Source organism: Castor canadensis, chromosome 2, assembly GCF_047511655.1.
Source record: "Castor canadensis chromosome 2, mCasCan1.hap1v2, whole genome shotgun sequence".
In the NCBI taxonomy this organism is placed as follows: domain Eukaryota; kingdom Metazoa; phylum Chordata; class Mammalia; order Rodentia; family Castoridae; genus Castor; species Castor canadensis.
Genome location: NC_133387.1, coordinates 171,322,739 through 171,335,618, shown reverse-complemented (window position 1 = coordinate 171,335,618; position 12,880 = coordinate 171,322,739). Strand labels below are relative to the sequence as shown.

The 12,880-nt window shown below is 35.5% G+C and overlaps 1 long non-coding RNA gene and 1 pseudogene across 14 annotated transcripts in view; both read left to right on the top strand.

The window, feature by feature from the left end:
• LOC109700083 (olfactory receptor 8G50-like) overlaps window positions 1-12,880 on the top strand; it is a 290,591-nt pseudogene that overhangs the window by 227,987 nt on the left and 49,724 nt on the right.
• The window catches only part of LOC109702219 (uncharacterized), a 58,911-nt gene that overhangs the window by 4,579 nt on the left and 41,452 nt on the right, over window positions 1-12,880 (top strand). For 12 of the 14 annotated variants that reach the window (XR_012445564.1, XR_012445556.1, XR_012445560.1 and 9 more), the window contains 3 exons: window positions 107-200; window positions 1,110-1,201; window positions 2,759-2,875. This is a non-coding gene — a long non-coding RNA (uncharacterized lncRNA). Of the gene's footprint in view, window positions 1-106; window positions 201-1,109; window positions 1,202-2,758; window positions 2,876-3,099; window positions 4,981-12,880 lie in introns of all 14 variants that reach the window. The other 2 variants (XR_012445557.1, XR_012445565.1) reach the window with 2 other exon arrangements.

The following is a 12,880-nucleotide window of genomic DNA, read 5'->3' as shown; positions in this document are numbered from 1 at the left end:
TGCTGAACTAAAAACAAATCAACACCCCCTCCCCTAGTCAGGTTTATATTTATCCTATTGTACTTATCTTTAGTTTATTTAATGAACTAATGTTTTTTCGTTCAAGTTTCAGGTTTCTGAAAAATGAAGAAAACTCTGAAAAAAACTGAGAAATTTACAGTTAATGTACTCAAGCATCAGTTTAATCCTCATAGAGTAAGGTGAACTATCCAACAGTATGCATCTGTGTCTTTGTGGCTAGAATGAGATGAGGAGAGCCTGGCACACAGCAGCATTCAAATTAGTTAATTGTTCTTTCCCTCTCTTTATATGGCATGCCACAACTTTAAAATTTATCTAAAAGTTTAGAAACCTTGCCAGAGACTGGAATAAAGCTTATTTTTCTCAATTTATGATAATATTTTATAAAAATTAATTATAAATAGAATTGTGGGGACAGGATGCACACACACATATATAACATTCTTAGAAGACAAATTGAACCCTGTGATAGCCTAAGTGGAATTTTGGTTAAAATTAATTGTGGCAAAATATTTCTGATTTATATTCTCTGTGAATTCGCACTAGTCTTCTTTCCCCATTTGGCCAGATTGTTGAAGTTTTACTTTGATAGGGGTTCTTTCCAAGTTCTGTTACTTAGGACTCTTCTTCAAGATATTTTACAGTTGATGTCTTGGGCTTTAATTGTTGGTGTGGTGGAAGTGCATGTGCAGTAGTGAGAGGTTGTCATGCACCGAGTTCTGGTCCAGCATTCTCACTGATGACCTGGCTGGACTCAAAGCAGTTCATTTAACCTCTCTGGGACTGAGTTTTCCTTTTTCTCCCAAATTGAAATAATAGCTTCTTCATTTATTTTACAGTTTTTAAATATTAAATGAGAGAATAGCTATCAAAACTTTTGAAAAGTATTAAGTATAATGTGAATATTTATTTTTAATTGCAATATCAAAAGATCTTTGTAAACTTTAATGTTAGGATTTGTTCATTTTTTCTGAGTAATATACATAAAGTAATCATGGAGTCTTGTTATACTTTTACTTGAAAGTGAGAAATTCATATCCTCTTGAGCTGTCAAATAAGGATATAAGATTGAAATTATGTTTCTTTAGATAAATTAACTGTGAAGATTACTTTGAAAAACCTTTATGGAGAAATATTTGTTGCTACCCTAGAGAGATTATACCTGTTTATTGTTCCTGGAGTAAGTATGTTGCTGCTTTATTAATCATTCTTACTACAGTTAGATTAAATTGTTACCTGGGTTAAGTATTCTAATATATTTGTAAGATGGATGATAATATAAGTAAACAAATCATATATATATATATATATATAACATATATAAATTTACACATTATTTATGTTACTGTAGCTGTATATAAAATTTTTTATCTTAATTTTGGAAAGAATAAATTCAACCTATTTTAAGTTTATTCTGCTCTCTATGAGTAATTATTTTACATCTGAACCTTTCTTTTTATTTATTTATTTTTTTAGTTATTCATTTATTCACATGTGCATACATTGTTTGGGTCATTTCTCCCTCCTGCCCCCATCCCCACCTTCTCCGCCCCTCCCCCTCCCTTCCAGGCAGAACCTGTTCTGTGCTTTTCTCCAGTTCCATTGAAGAGTAGAAATAAGCAATAATAAGAAAGACATAGCATTTTTGCTAGTTGAGATAAGAACAGATATACAGAGAGATTCCTAGCATTGTGCAGCTTTCTTCTTAGATGCATTACCAGATTTACTATTAAGGAATGAAATGAAATAAATTTTTTTAAATGTGCTGATGGTAGTATTCTTTACCATATACAAAATTATTCCTTTTTTTTTTTAGACTGGGATTTGAACTCTGGGCCTATACCTTGAAGCCACTCCACCAGATCCTTTTTGTGATGGGTTTCTTCAAAATAGGGTTTTGCAAACTGTTTGCTCAGGGCTGGCTTCAAACCATGATCCTCCTGAGTATCTAGGATTACAGGCATGAGCCACTGGCACCTGGCTCAAATTTTATTCCTTAAATAGCAGTTATCTTATTATATATGCAACACTGACCTGGCTTTTTCACTTAATGAATATACTTACATTTTACACAGTTCTCTTGGTGAAGTAGCAATTTTGAAAGGCTGATACTCCACTATGGGCTACCTACTGTTTCTTACAGTTAGTGAACTTATTAAATACCTCCTCCTTGTATATTCTTTTCAGTCATTTGCACTATTTCCTTAGAGTACATTTTGAGACATAAGATTATTAACTAAAACAGATAAATACATGCATATAGATAGATGGATAGATATGTAGATATCTATATATAGATATAGATATAGATATATAGTTGATACATGTTCCTGAACTACTTTCTAAGTGGTGTTTTAATGTAGCTTGATATCAAGTGGTATTGGATATTACATCATGTTTATACTTACTAAAACTTTTACCACTGAGACATAATAGCCATCAATATTCTGATATATTTTTGTCTTTTCTCTGTTTCTCTCTTTTACCTTCTCCCTCCTTTCTCTTTTTCCTGTCTTCCTTTCTCCTTGTAATTTCCTTCCCTTCACTTCTTCCTTTTAGATATAAGCTTCATAAATAAATACAAATCATTTACTTTTAAACTTTTTATAAAACCAATCTAAATAATGCAGATGTGTTCTTGGACTTACAGAAAATAACTTCTATTACACATACATAATTGTAAGGAGGCTGTACTTTTCCATTTATTTGTAATTCCATTCCATTTCTTTTTGTGCAGATTAATTACATATTTTTAGATACTGAATATGATGCTGAGAAAGAAGAAAAATCCTTGCAAGATATAAAACAAAGCTTTCTCAAGTTGAAGACGCCCTTCAAAAAGCATCAGAGATAGGTAGGTACAGTAAGTTGATGTTTTAGATAACTTGCAAATACCTATATCTCAGATGTATTTAATGTCACTTAAAGAGGGTTCTTTCATAGGCCTTCTTAAGCTACAGTTCCAAAGAGAAAATCTAAAATTCTTTCTCAAAATACCTGATTTTAAATTTCAGTAACTTACTGCCTTTTTTTCTGTGATTGATTTATTTCTCTGCCATTTTGATACTCCCTTTTTAGCTAATCAGTCGATTTTACTGTGGTACATTAGGAAACTTCAAATCCTGTAAGTTCCTGCAACCTTCTTCATTTTGGTCAAAAGTTAAGACGTTCTTTGTGTGCATTCTTGTGTTCTGACAAGATAATGAAGCTAAACATATTACTACAGTGAAATGACAGAAAATGTTGCTATAATTGTAGTTCTAGCTTACTCCTCATATTTGATAGGATACTTTTAAAAAAAACTTCATCCTTTAGGTTTCAACATTACAACACCTTCAAGTTATAACTTTTGTTTTTATCTAAACATAAATGTGGTGATTTATTAGTTTAAATTTTGATTTTGGTGAGAATAGATGTAGGCCTTTAGACTTTTTTCTATGATAAGTAAGACTAGGCTATCACTGGAGTGTTGTAGACTCCCAAGAATATCAGAATGAGATATCAGTCATCAGATTCTTTTAACCGTGTCGTCATCATTTTTGCTTTAACATCTAACAATGGGTTAGTTTTCTTATTTCAAATAACTTAAATATTCTGAGTGAGAGAAGTCACTGATTTGCCTAACAACCTTTTAAAGAAAAGTTGTTTTATAAAAATACTGTACCTGTGCTCAGTCTAAATTTGCATGGACTATGCATTAGTGTATTTATGAATGATGACCTTGGTTTTTGAAATTAAACTTACTTGCAATTTTCTAAAATTTTTAATTTTGTTTTATAAAGCAAGAATAGGATGAGAAGAAACAGTCTGTAGAGTGATGAGTTGAAGGACTTTCCCAAATGTCTGATCTGTTTACCTCTTTTAACTTAAATCATATCCCAGTTGCTGATTGGAGTATAAGAGTTCTTAGTACTTTGCATCATTTTTGTGTCATTTGGTGGTATTTGTACATATATATTTTTTCTTTTTTTTTTTTTTTTAACGTAGACTGCTGACTTAATTGAATCTTTCCCCAGGGAAGCTCTCCCTGTGTAGCCGAGGCTGGCCTGGAACTTGAAATCCTCCTGCCTCAGCCTTCTGAGTGCTGGGATTATAAGTGTGTACCACCATGCCCAGCTTAGAAATCTCTTTTAAAAGTAGTTTTCCCAATCCAGTGTGGTGGTTAAAGTCCCAGCTCCTCAGAAGACTGGGCTTGAACCCAGGAGTTGGTAGCAAGTCTGGGAACAAACAGTGCCCCATCGTAAAAGTTCTTTATCACTGATTTGAATCCTTTAAGTATCAAGTATTTTTTTCTAATGCAGAAATACTCTTTTACAAAAAGTTACTAATACTACTCAAAAATAAAGAGGTTATTTTAACCCTATTGTCAAAGCCTTTACATTTGAATTGGGCACGTGAATTGCTTAAGGATAAGCAGAAAAAATTGAGTCCCATCAAAAAGGTACACAGTGTGGGAGTTCAGAATGAACATACTATGTTCAACCAAGAGATCAGGACAGAGAATATGAAGTTATATAATTCAGCAGGGTGTAAAGAATGCAGAAAGGAGAGAGGGCATTCTAGGCACAGGGCATAGTGCAGGAAGAAAAATGTAGAGACTCTATGGGGAATAGCTGATAAGAGTGTAGTTGGATGTAAGGTTGGAAAGCCAAGTGTAGGTCAATTTTAAGAGATTGGAGTGGCCTAATGATGATGATAATGACAATGATAGCCGACATTCATTGAACATTTCCTATTTGCAAGTCACTCTTCAAATGAACTCATATCACAGTTACCTCCCTAAAATGTAGGTGGTGCTGTTTTCTGTTTTAGAGTTGAGGAAGCTCTGAATGTCAAATAATTTGTCCTAGGTCACAAAGCTAGAAAATGGTTGAGCCAGAAATTGGACTCAATCTGGCTCAAGATCCTGTATTAACCCTGTGCTATAGTGGACTTTAATCGGTAGCTGTTGGGGAGTCAGTAAGTTTTCCTTTTTCATTCATCATAATCTAGGGAGTGGCTGATCAGAGCTGTGATATATAGATGTTAAACTCTTAGTGATGTCTAGGCTAGGCTAGATTTGGGGAGGAAAATTGTATATGGTGCAATATACAGTCATTAACAGGAATGGATAGAAAGGATTCAGACAATGTAACTGAAAGGAACAGATCATGCTAAAGTAAGATGAGATCATTTCAGCCGACTCTAAAATTATTGTCAAATATCACAAGGAATTTTCTGAAAATGAGAAAAATGACAAGCAAAAGAGTACCAAAATAGCAGATTTTTGTTCTGTTTGCCAATTTTTTCAAAGATTTCAGTGAGACATTAGCCATAATTATTTTCCTGCCTGCCTTAATTTGAAATGTTATATTAATTATTCGAATTTTTGTTTGAAATCATATGCTGAAAGAATGAAATTGGAGTTGCTGTGAATATTTCCTTAGAAATTACTGGTTTTGGCATCAATGAATTTCAGTTGCATAATACATCATTTCTAATCTTTGAAATTCAGTTTAGGCATATTTCACAAGTACAATTGAAGATGTCTTTTAAATGCTTAGCATTTTGGTTCCTGCTGCCATGTGGATGCAGGTGCACATTCAGGGGAGTTCATATACGGCTTGAAAACGTTGTCTACAAGTACATCAGGCCTGGTGGGTAGCATGGCTAATGAGACTCCACTACATAAAAATGATATGCTTTCCCATGCTTGTGCTTTCAGTGGAGTCTTTTTCATGATGTGCTGTCCTTTTGAAAAAATACGGAAATATAATTCATGTTTTCCCACTTTACCATAATTTCCTCTTCCCTACCTTCTGTAGCCATTTATTGATTTGCTAAATGTTTAGTGTCTCCCTGCAGAAGCACTGTGCTGGGTGCTTGGTGTACATGGGTATAAACAAACACAACTCACTGGCCTTGTGAAGGTCACAGTTGGAGCCAAAATAGTTGTGACGTTTGAACTGCCTTTGGACTTTACTGGTTTTCTAGAACACTAGTAGCCTCCCGATTAAGCACTTCTCTCCTATGGTAGTGGTACTGAAACTTGTATAAAGTAATAACCTGGAAGTTTTGGGCAATGCTTTATTCAGAACTGGACCAGGATTCCCATCTTCATTTCTTCTCATTTCCTCTGATTCAGGCTACAGCAGCCTTGGAGGCATCTCTATGACCATTGTCCTGTACAGTTTACTAAAATTTGAAGCTTCACAAAGGCAAAATGAAGGCTGTTGGCTTTAGTATTTACAGCAGGACTCTTTTATACATTAGGAAGCCTACCAAATACAGTACTAATTTTTAATATTATAAATAATAGTTTTATTAAATTTTATGCTTTATATTTCCTCAGAAGCTTGTTATTTTAATCACAGTAAGCATTAATTCTGTTAGAACTACTTCAGAAGCTAGAAATTTCTTTTTTTTTTTTTTTGATGTTTGCATTCCATTTCACATCCTTTTTTTTTTTTCATTTTTCTTTTATTATTCATATGTGCATACAAGGCTTGGTTCATTTCTCCCCCCTGCCCCCACCCCCTCCCTTACCACCCACACCCCCCTTCCTCTCCCCCCCTCAATACCCAGCAGAAACTATTTTGCCCTTATTTCTAATTTTGTTGTAGAGAGAGTATAAGCAATAATAGGAAGGAACAAGAGTTTTTGCTGGTTGAGATAAGGATAGCTATACAAGGCATTGACTCACATTGATTTCCTGTGCGTGGGTGTTACCTTCTAGGTTAATTCTTTTTGATCTAACCTTTTCTCTAGTACCTGTTCCCCTTTTCCTATTGGCCTCAGTTGCTTTAAAGTATCTGCTTTAGTTTCTCTGCGTTAAGGGCAACAAATGCTAGCTAGTTTTTTAGGTGTCTTACCTATCCTCACCCCTTCCTTGTGTGCTCTCGCTTTTATCATGTGCTCATAGTCCAATCCCCTTGTTGTGTTTGCCCTTGATCTAATGTCCACATATGAGGGAGAACATACGATTTTTGGTCTTTTGGGCCAGGCTAACCTCACTCAGAATGATGTTCTCCAATTCCATCCATTTACCAGCGAATGATAACATTTCGGTCTTCTTCGTTGCTGCATAAAATTCCATTGTGTAGAGATACCACATTTTCTTAATCCATTCGTCAGTGCTGGGGCATCTTGGCTGTTTCCATAACTTGGCTATTGTGAATAGTGCCGCAATAAACATGGATGTGCAGGTGCCTCTGGAGTAACAGTCTTTTGGGCATATCCCCAAGAGTGGTATTGCTGGATCAAATGGTAGATCGATGTCCAGCTTTTTAAGTAGCCTCCAAATTTTTTTCCAGAGTGGTTGTACTAGTCTACATTCCCACCAACAGTGTAAGAGGGTTCCTTTTTCCCTGCATCCTCACCAACACCTGTTGTTGGTGGTGTTGCTGATGATGGCTATTCTAACAGGGGTGAGGTGGAATCTTAACGTGGTTTTAATTTGCATTTCCTTTATTGCTAGAGATGGTGAGCATTTTTTCATGTGTTTTATGGCCATTTGAATTTCTTCTTTTGAGAAAGTTCTGTTTAGTTCACTTGCCCATTTCTTTATTGGTTCATTAGTTTTGGGAGAATTTAGTTTTTTAAGTTCCCTGTATATTCTGGTTATCAGTCCTTTGTCTGATGTATAGTTGGCAAATATTTTCTCTCACTCTGTGGGTGTTCTCTTCAGTTTAGAGACCATTTCTTTTGATGAACAGAAACTTTTTAGCTTTATGAGGTCCCATTTATCTGTGCTATCTCTTAGTTGCTGTGCTGCTGAGGTTTCATTGAGAAAGTTCTTACCTACACCTACTAACTCCAGAGTATTTCCTACTCTTTCTTGTATCAACTTAAGAGTTTGGGGTCTGATATTAAGATCCTTGATCCATTTTGAGTTAATCTTGGTGTAGGGTGATATACATGGATCTAGTATCAGTTTTTTGCAGACTGCTAACCAGTTTTCCCAGCAGTTTTTTTGAAGAGGCTGCTATTTCTCCATCGTATATTTTTAGCTCCTTTGTCAAAGATAAGTTGCTTATAGTTGTGTGGCTTCATATCTGGGTCCTCTATTCTGTTCCACTGGTCTTCATGTCTGTTTTTGTGCCAGTACCATGCTGTTTTTATTGTTATTGCTTTGTAATATAGTTTGAAGTCAGGTATTGTGATACCTCCTGCATTGTTCTTTTGACTGAGTATTGCCTTGGCTATTCGTGGCCTCTTGTGTTTCCATATAAATTTAACAGTAGATTTTTCAATCTCTTTCATGAATGTCATTGGAATTTTGATGGGGATTGCATTAAACATGTAGATTACTTTTGGGAGTATCAACATTTTTACTATGTTGATTCTACCAATCCATGAGCATGGGAGATCTCTCCACTATAGTCTTCCTCAATCTCTTTCTTCAGAAGTGTATAGTTTTCCTTGTAGAGGTCTTTCACATCTTTTGTTAGGTTTACACCTAGGTATTTGATTTTTTTTTGAGACTATTGTAAATGGAATTGTTTTCATACATTCTTTTTCAGTTTCTCATTATTAGTGTATAGAAATGCTAATGATTTTTCTATGTTGATTTTATATCCTGCTACCTTGCTATAGCTATTGATGATGTCTAGAAGCTTCTGAGTAGAGGTTTTTGGGTCTTTAAGGTATAGGATCATGTCGTCTGCAAATAGGGATATTTTGACAGTTTCTTTACCTATTTGTATTCCTTTTATTCCTTCTTCTTGCCTAATTGCTCTGGCTAGGAATTCCAGTACTGTGTTGAATAGGAGTGGAGATAGTGGGCATCCTTGTCTGGTTCCTGATTTTAGAGGGAATGGTTTTAGTTTTTCTCCGTTAAGTATAATGCTGGCTGTAGGTTTGTCATATATAGCTTTTATAATGTTGAGGAACTTTCCTTCTATTCCTAGTTTTCTTAGAGCTTTTATCATGAAATGATGTTGGATCTTATCAAAGGCTTTTTCTGCATCTATTGAGATGATCAAGTGGTTTTTGTCTTTGCTTCTGTTAATGTGGTATATTACGTTTATTGATTTTCGTATGTTGAACCACCCCTGCATCCCTGGGATGAAGCCTACTTGGTCGTGGTGAATAATCTTTTTGATGTGTTGCTGAATTCGGTTTGCCATTATTTTGTTGAGGATTTTTGCATCAATGTTCATTAAGGAGATTGGCCTATAGTTCTCCTTTTTGGAGGTGTCTTTGCCTGGTTTTGGGATAAGTGTAATACTGGCTTCATAAAATGTGTTTGGCAGTTTTCCTTCCCTTTCTATTTCGTGGAACAGTTTAGGGAGGGTTGGTATCAGTTCTTCTTTAAAGGTCTGATAGAATTCAGCAGAGAATCCATCAGGTCCTGGACTTTTCTTTTTGGGGAGACTCTTGATTGCTGCTTCAATTTCATTTTGTGTTATAGGTCTATTCAGGTGATTAATTTCCTCTTGGTTCAGTTTTGGATGATCATATGTATCTAGAAATCTGTCCATTTCTTTTAGATTTTCAAATTTATTTGAATATAGGTTCTCAAAGTAGTCTCTGATGATTTCCTGGACTTCCCCATGGTGTTTGTTGTTATCTCCCCTTTTGCATTCCTAATTCTACTAATTTCGGTTTTTTTCTCTCCTCATTTTAGTCAGGTTTGCCAGGGATCTATCGATCTTGTTCATTTTTTCAAAGAACCAACTTTTTGTTTCATTAATTCTTTGTATGGTTTTTTTGGTTTCTATTTCATTGATTTCAGCTCTTGTTTTTATTATTTCTCTCCTTCTATTTGTTTTGGGATTTGCTTGTTCTTGTTTTTCTAGGAGTTTGAGATGTATCATTAGGTCATTGATTTGGGATCTTTCAATCTTTTTAATATATGCACTCATGGCTATAAACTTTCCACTCAAGACTGCCTTAGCTGTGTCCCATAGGTTCCGGTAGGTTGTGTTTACATTTTCATTGACTTCCAGGAACTTTTTAATTTCCTCTTTTATTGCATCGATGATCCATTCTTCATTAAGTAATGAGTTATTTAGTTTCCAGCTGTTTGCATGTTTTTTGTCTTTACTTTTGTTGTTGAGTTCTACTTTTACTGCATTGTGATCAGATAGTATGCACAGTATTATTTCTATTTTCTTATATTTGCTGAGGCTTGCTTTGTGCCTTAGGATATGATCTATTTTGGAGAAGGGTCCGTGAGCTGCTGAGAAGAATGTATATTGTATAAGAGGTTGGGTGAAATGTTCTGTAGACATCAACTGGGTCCATTTGATGTATTGTATTTTTAGATCTTGCATTTCTATATTGATTTTTTGTTTGGCTGACCTATCTATTGATGATAGTGAGGTGTTAAAGTCTCCCACAACCACTGTGTTGGAGTTAAAATATGCTTTTAGTTCTTTCAGGGTATGTTTGATGAAATTGGGTGCATTGACATTGGGTGCATAGAGGTTGATAATGGTTATTTCCTTTTGGTGTATTCTCCTTTTATTAGTATGAAATGTCCTTCTTTATCTCGTTTGATCAATGTACGTTTGAAGTCTACTTTGTCAGAGATAAGTATTGCTACTTCTGCCTGTTTTGGGGGGCCATTGGCTTGGTAAATTTTCTTCCAGCCTCTCATTCTAAGCCTATGCTTATTTCTATCAATGAGTTAGGTCTCCTGTAAGCAACAAATTGTTGGATCTTCCTTTTTAATCCAGTTTGTCAAACGGTGCCTTTTGATGGGGGGAATTAAGTCCGTTAACATTAAGTGTTAGTACTGATAAGTATGTGGTGACTCCGGTCATTTACTTGTCTTAGTTGTTTGAGGGTTTGATTGTGTGTAGCTAAATCGATGTTACTCTCTACTTTCCTCCTTTTTCTTTTCCTGTACTTTGGTACTGCCTGCTCTTTCATGGTTATGTTGGGTTTCACTTTCTGTGTGCAGAATCCCTTGAAGAATCTTCTGTAGTGGTGGCTTTGTTGTCATATATTGTTTTAGTTTCTGCTTATCATGGAAGACTTTTATTGCTCCATCTATTTTGAATGATAGTTTTGGTGGGTAGAGTATCCTGGGGTTGAAGTTATTTTCTTTCAGTGCCCAGAAGACCTCACCCCAAGCTCTTCTTGCTTTTAATGTTTCTGTTGAGAAGTCTGCTGCGATTTTGATGGGTTTACCTTTGTATGTTATTTGTTTTTTCTCTCTTACAGCCTTCAATATTCTTTCTCCAGTCTCTGTACTTGTTGTTTTAATGGTGATATGCCGTAGGGTAGTTCTATACTGGTCAGGTCTGTTTGGAGTTCTGGAGGTGTCCTGTACCTGTATGGAGATATTTTTCTCTAGATTTGGGAAATTTTCTGTAATTATTTTGTTGAATACATTATGCAGTCCTTTTTCTTGCACCTCTTCTCTTTCTTCTATGCCCATATGATTCTCAGGTTTGGTCTTTTGAAGGTATCAGTAAGTTCTTGAATTTTCTTTTCACAGGTCTTGAGTTGTTGAACTAATAGTTCTTCAGTTTTTCCTTTAATTACCATTTTATCTTCAAGTTCTGAGATTCTGATTTCTGCTTGTTCTAGTCTGCTGGATTGGCCTTCCATTTTGCTTTGCAATTCTGTTTTGTTCTTTTTTCTGAGGTTTTCCATATCCTGAGTCCTTTCCTCTTTAATATTGTCTATTTTCATCCTGAGTTCATGTATCTCTTTATTAATCATGTTCTTTGTTTCACTTTGGTGTTTATACAGTGCTTCTATGGTTTCTTTTATTTGTTCTTGTGCTTTCTCATATTCTCTATTTTTGTTGTCTTGGAATTTCTTGAGCATCTCCTGTACATTTTGGTTGAACATATCCAGTATCATCTCTATAAAATTCTCATTGATTACTTGCAGGATTTCTTATTTCAGGGTGTTCTTGTGGGCTTCATTGGGTTCTTTGGTGTAGTTTATCTTTGTTTTGTTGGAGTCTGGATTGGGTAATTTCTTCATTTCCCTCTGGTTCCTGTACTAATTTGGCGGGGGAAACGGTTTCCCTCTTTTTTCCATCTTCCCATGATTGCCCTTGCTATTGTTACTGTTCCTGTACTGTGTGTAATTCAGTATTGCCTAGTTTGTAAAAATAACAATGGTGATATCTAGAATGGAATGGTAGAGGTGAGGGAAAGCACAAAAGGTAAAGAAAAAGGGAAAAAAACCAAAATAAAAAAACCCAAACAAATAAAAAAAGAGCCAAAGAAATAAACAGGGAGAGACAGTGTACTAATCAACAGTAAGCTAAGCAGGCATTAGAGAGACAGAGGATAATAATAATAATGATAAACAAAAAAACAAAAAAAAACCCAAGTTCAAATGCAATAAAATTTCAGTCTTAATAATGTTGGTGTTCGTCCCTCAGCCTCCAGTCCTGAAGATTTGTCAGTGTTTTTGAAGTAGTTCTGTCGTTTTCTCATCAAAGGGGAAAAAACTAAAAAACAAAACAAAATAAAAAATATCCCAAGTTCAAATCCAATACAGTTTCAGTTAGTCCTTCATCCGGTGTTGTCTCATCAAAGGAAGAGGAGAGAAAAAAAAAGGGAGTCTAGAGACAGCTTTGTGAATGTCTATCTGAGGCTGTGGCTCACCTGCCTCCTACTGTCAGCCACCTGCAGGCTTTGTTTATTTAGAGTTCTCCTAGACACGTGTCCCTTTTGTTTTCTCCAGTATACAGCCCTACCCTCCTTTTGCAATTGCAGTCTTTTTTTTTAATTTATTTACAGCTCACATGAGGAGTGGCCCTCCTCAACTCTGGTGGAGCTTTCCACACAGCCGCTGTTACAAGCTTTCCCCTCTCCAAGCACACTGAGGGAGGTGGCACCACTCTTGCCTTCTCAGGCCAGGTTGTTAATTTACAGTTTGCATGAGGGATCGCCTCTACCCGCCCCTC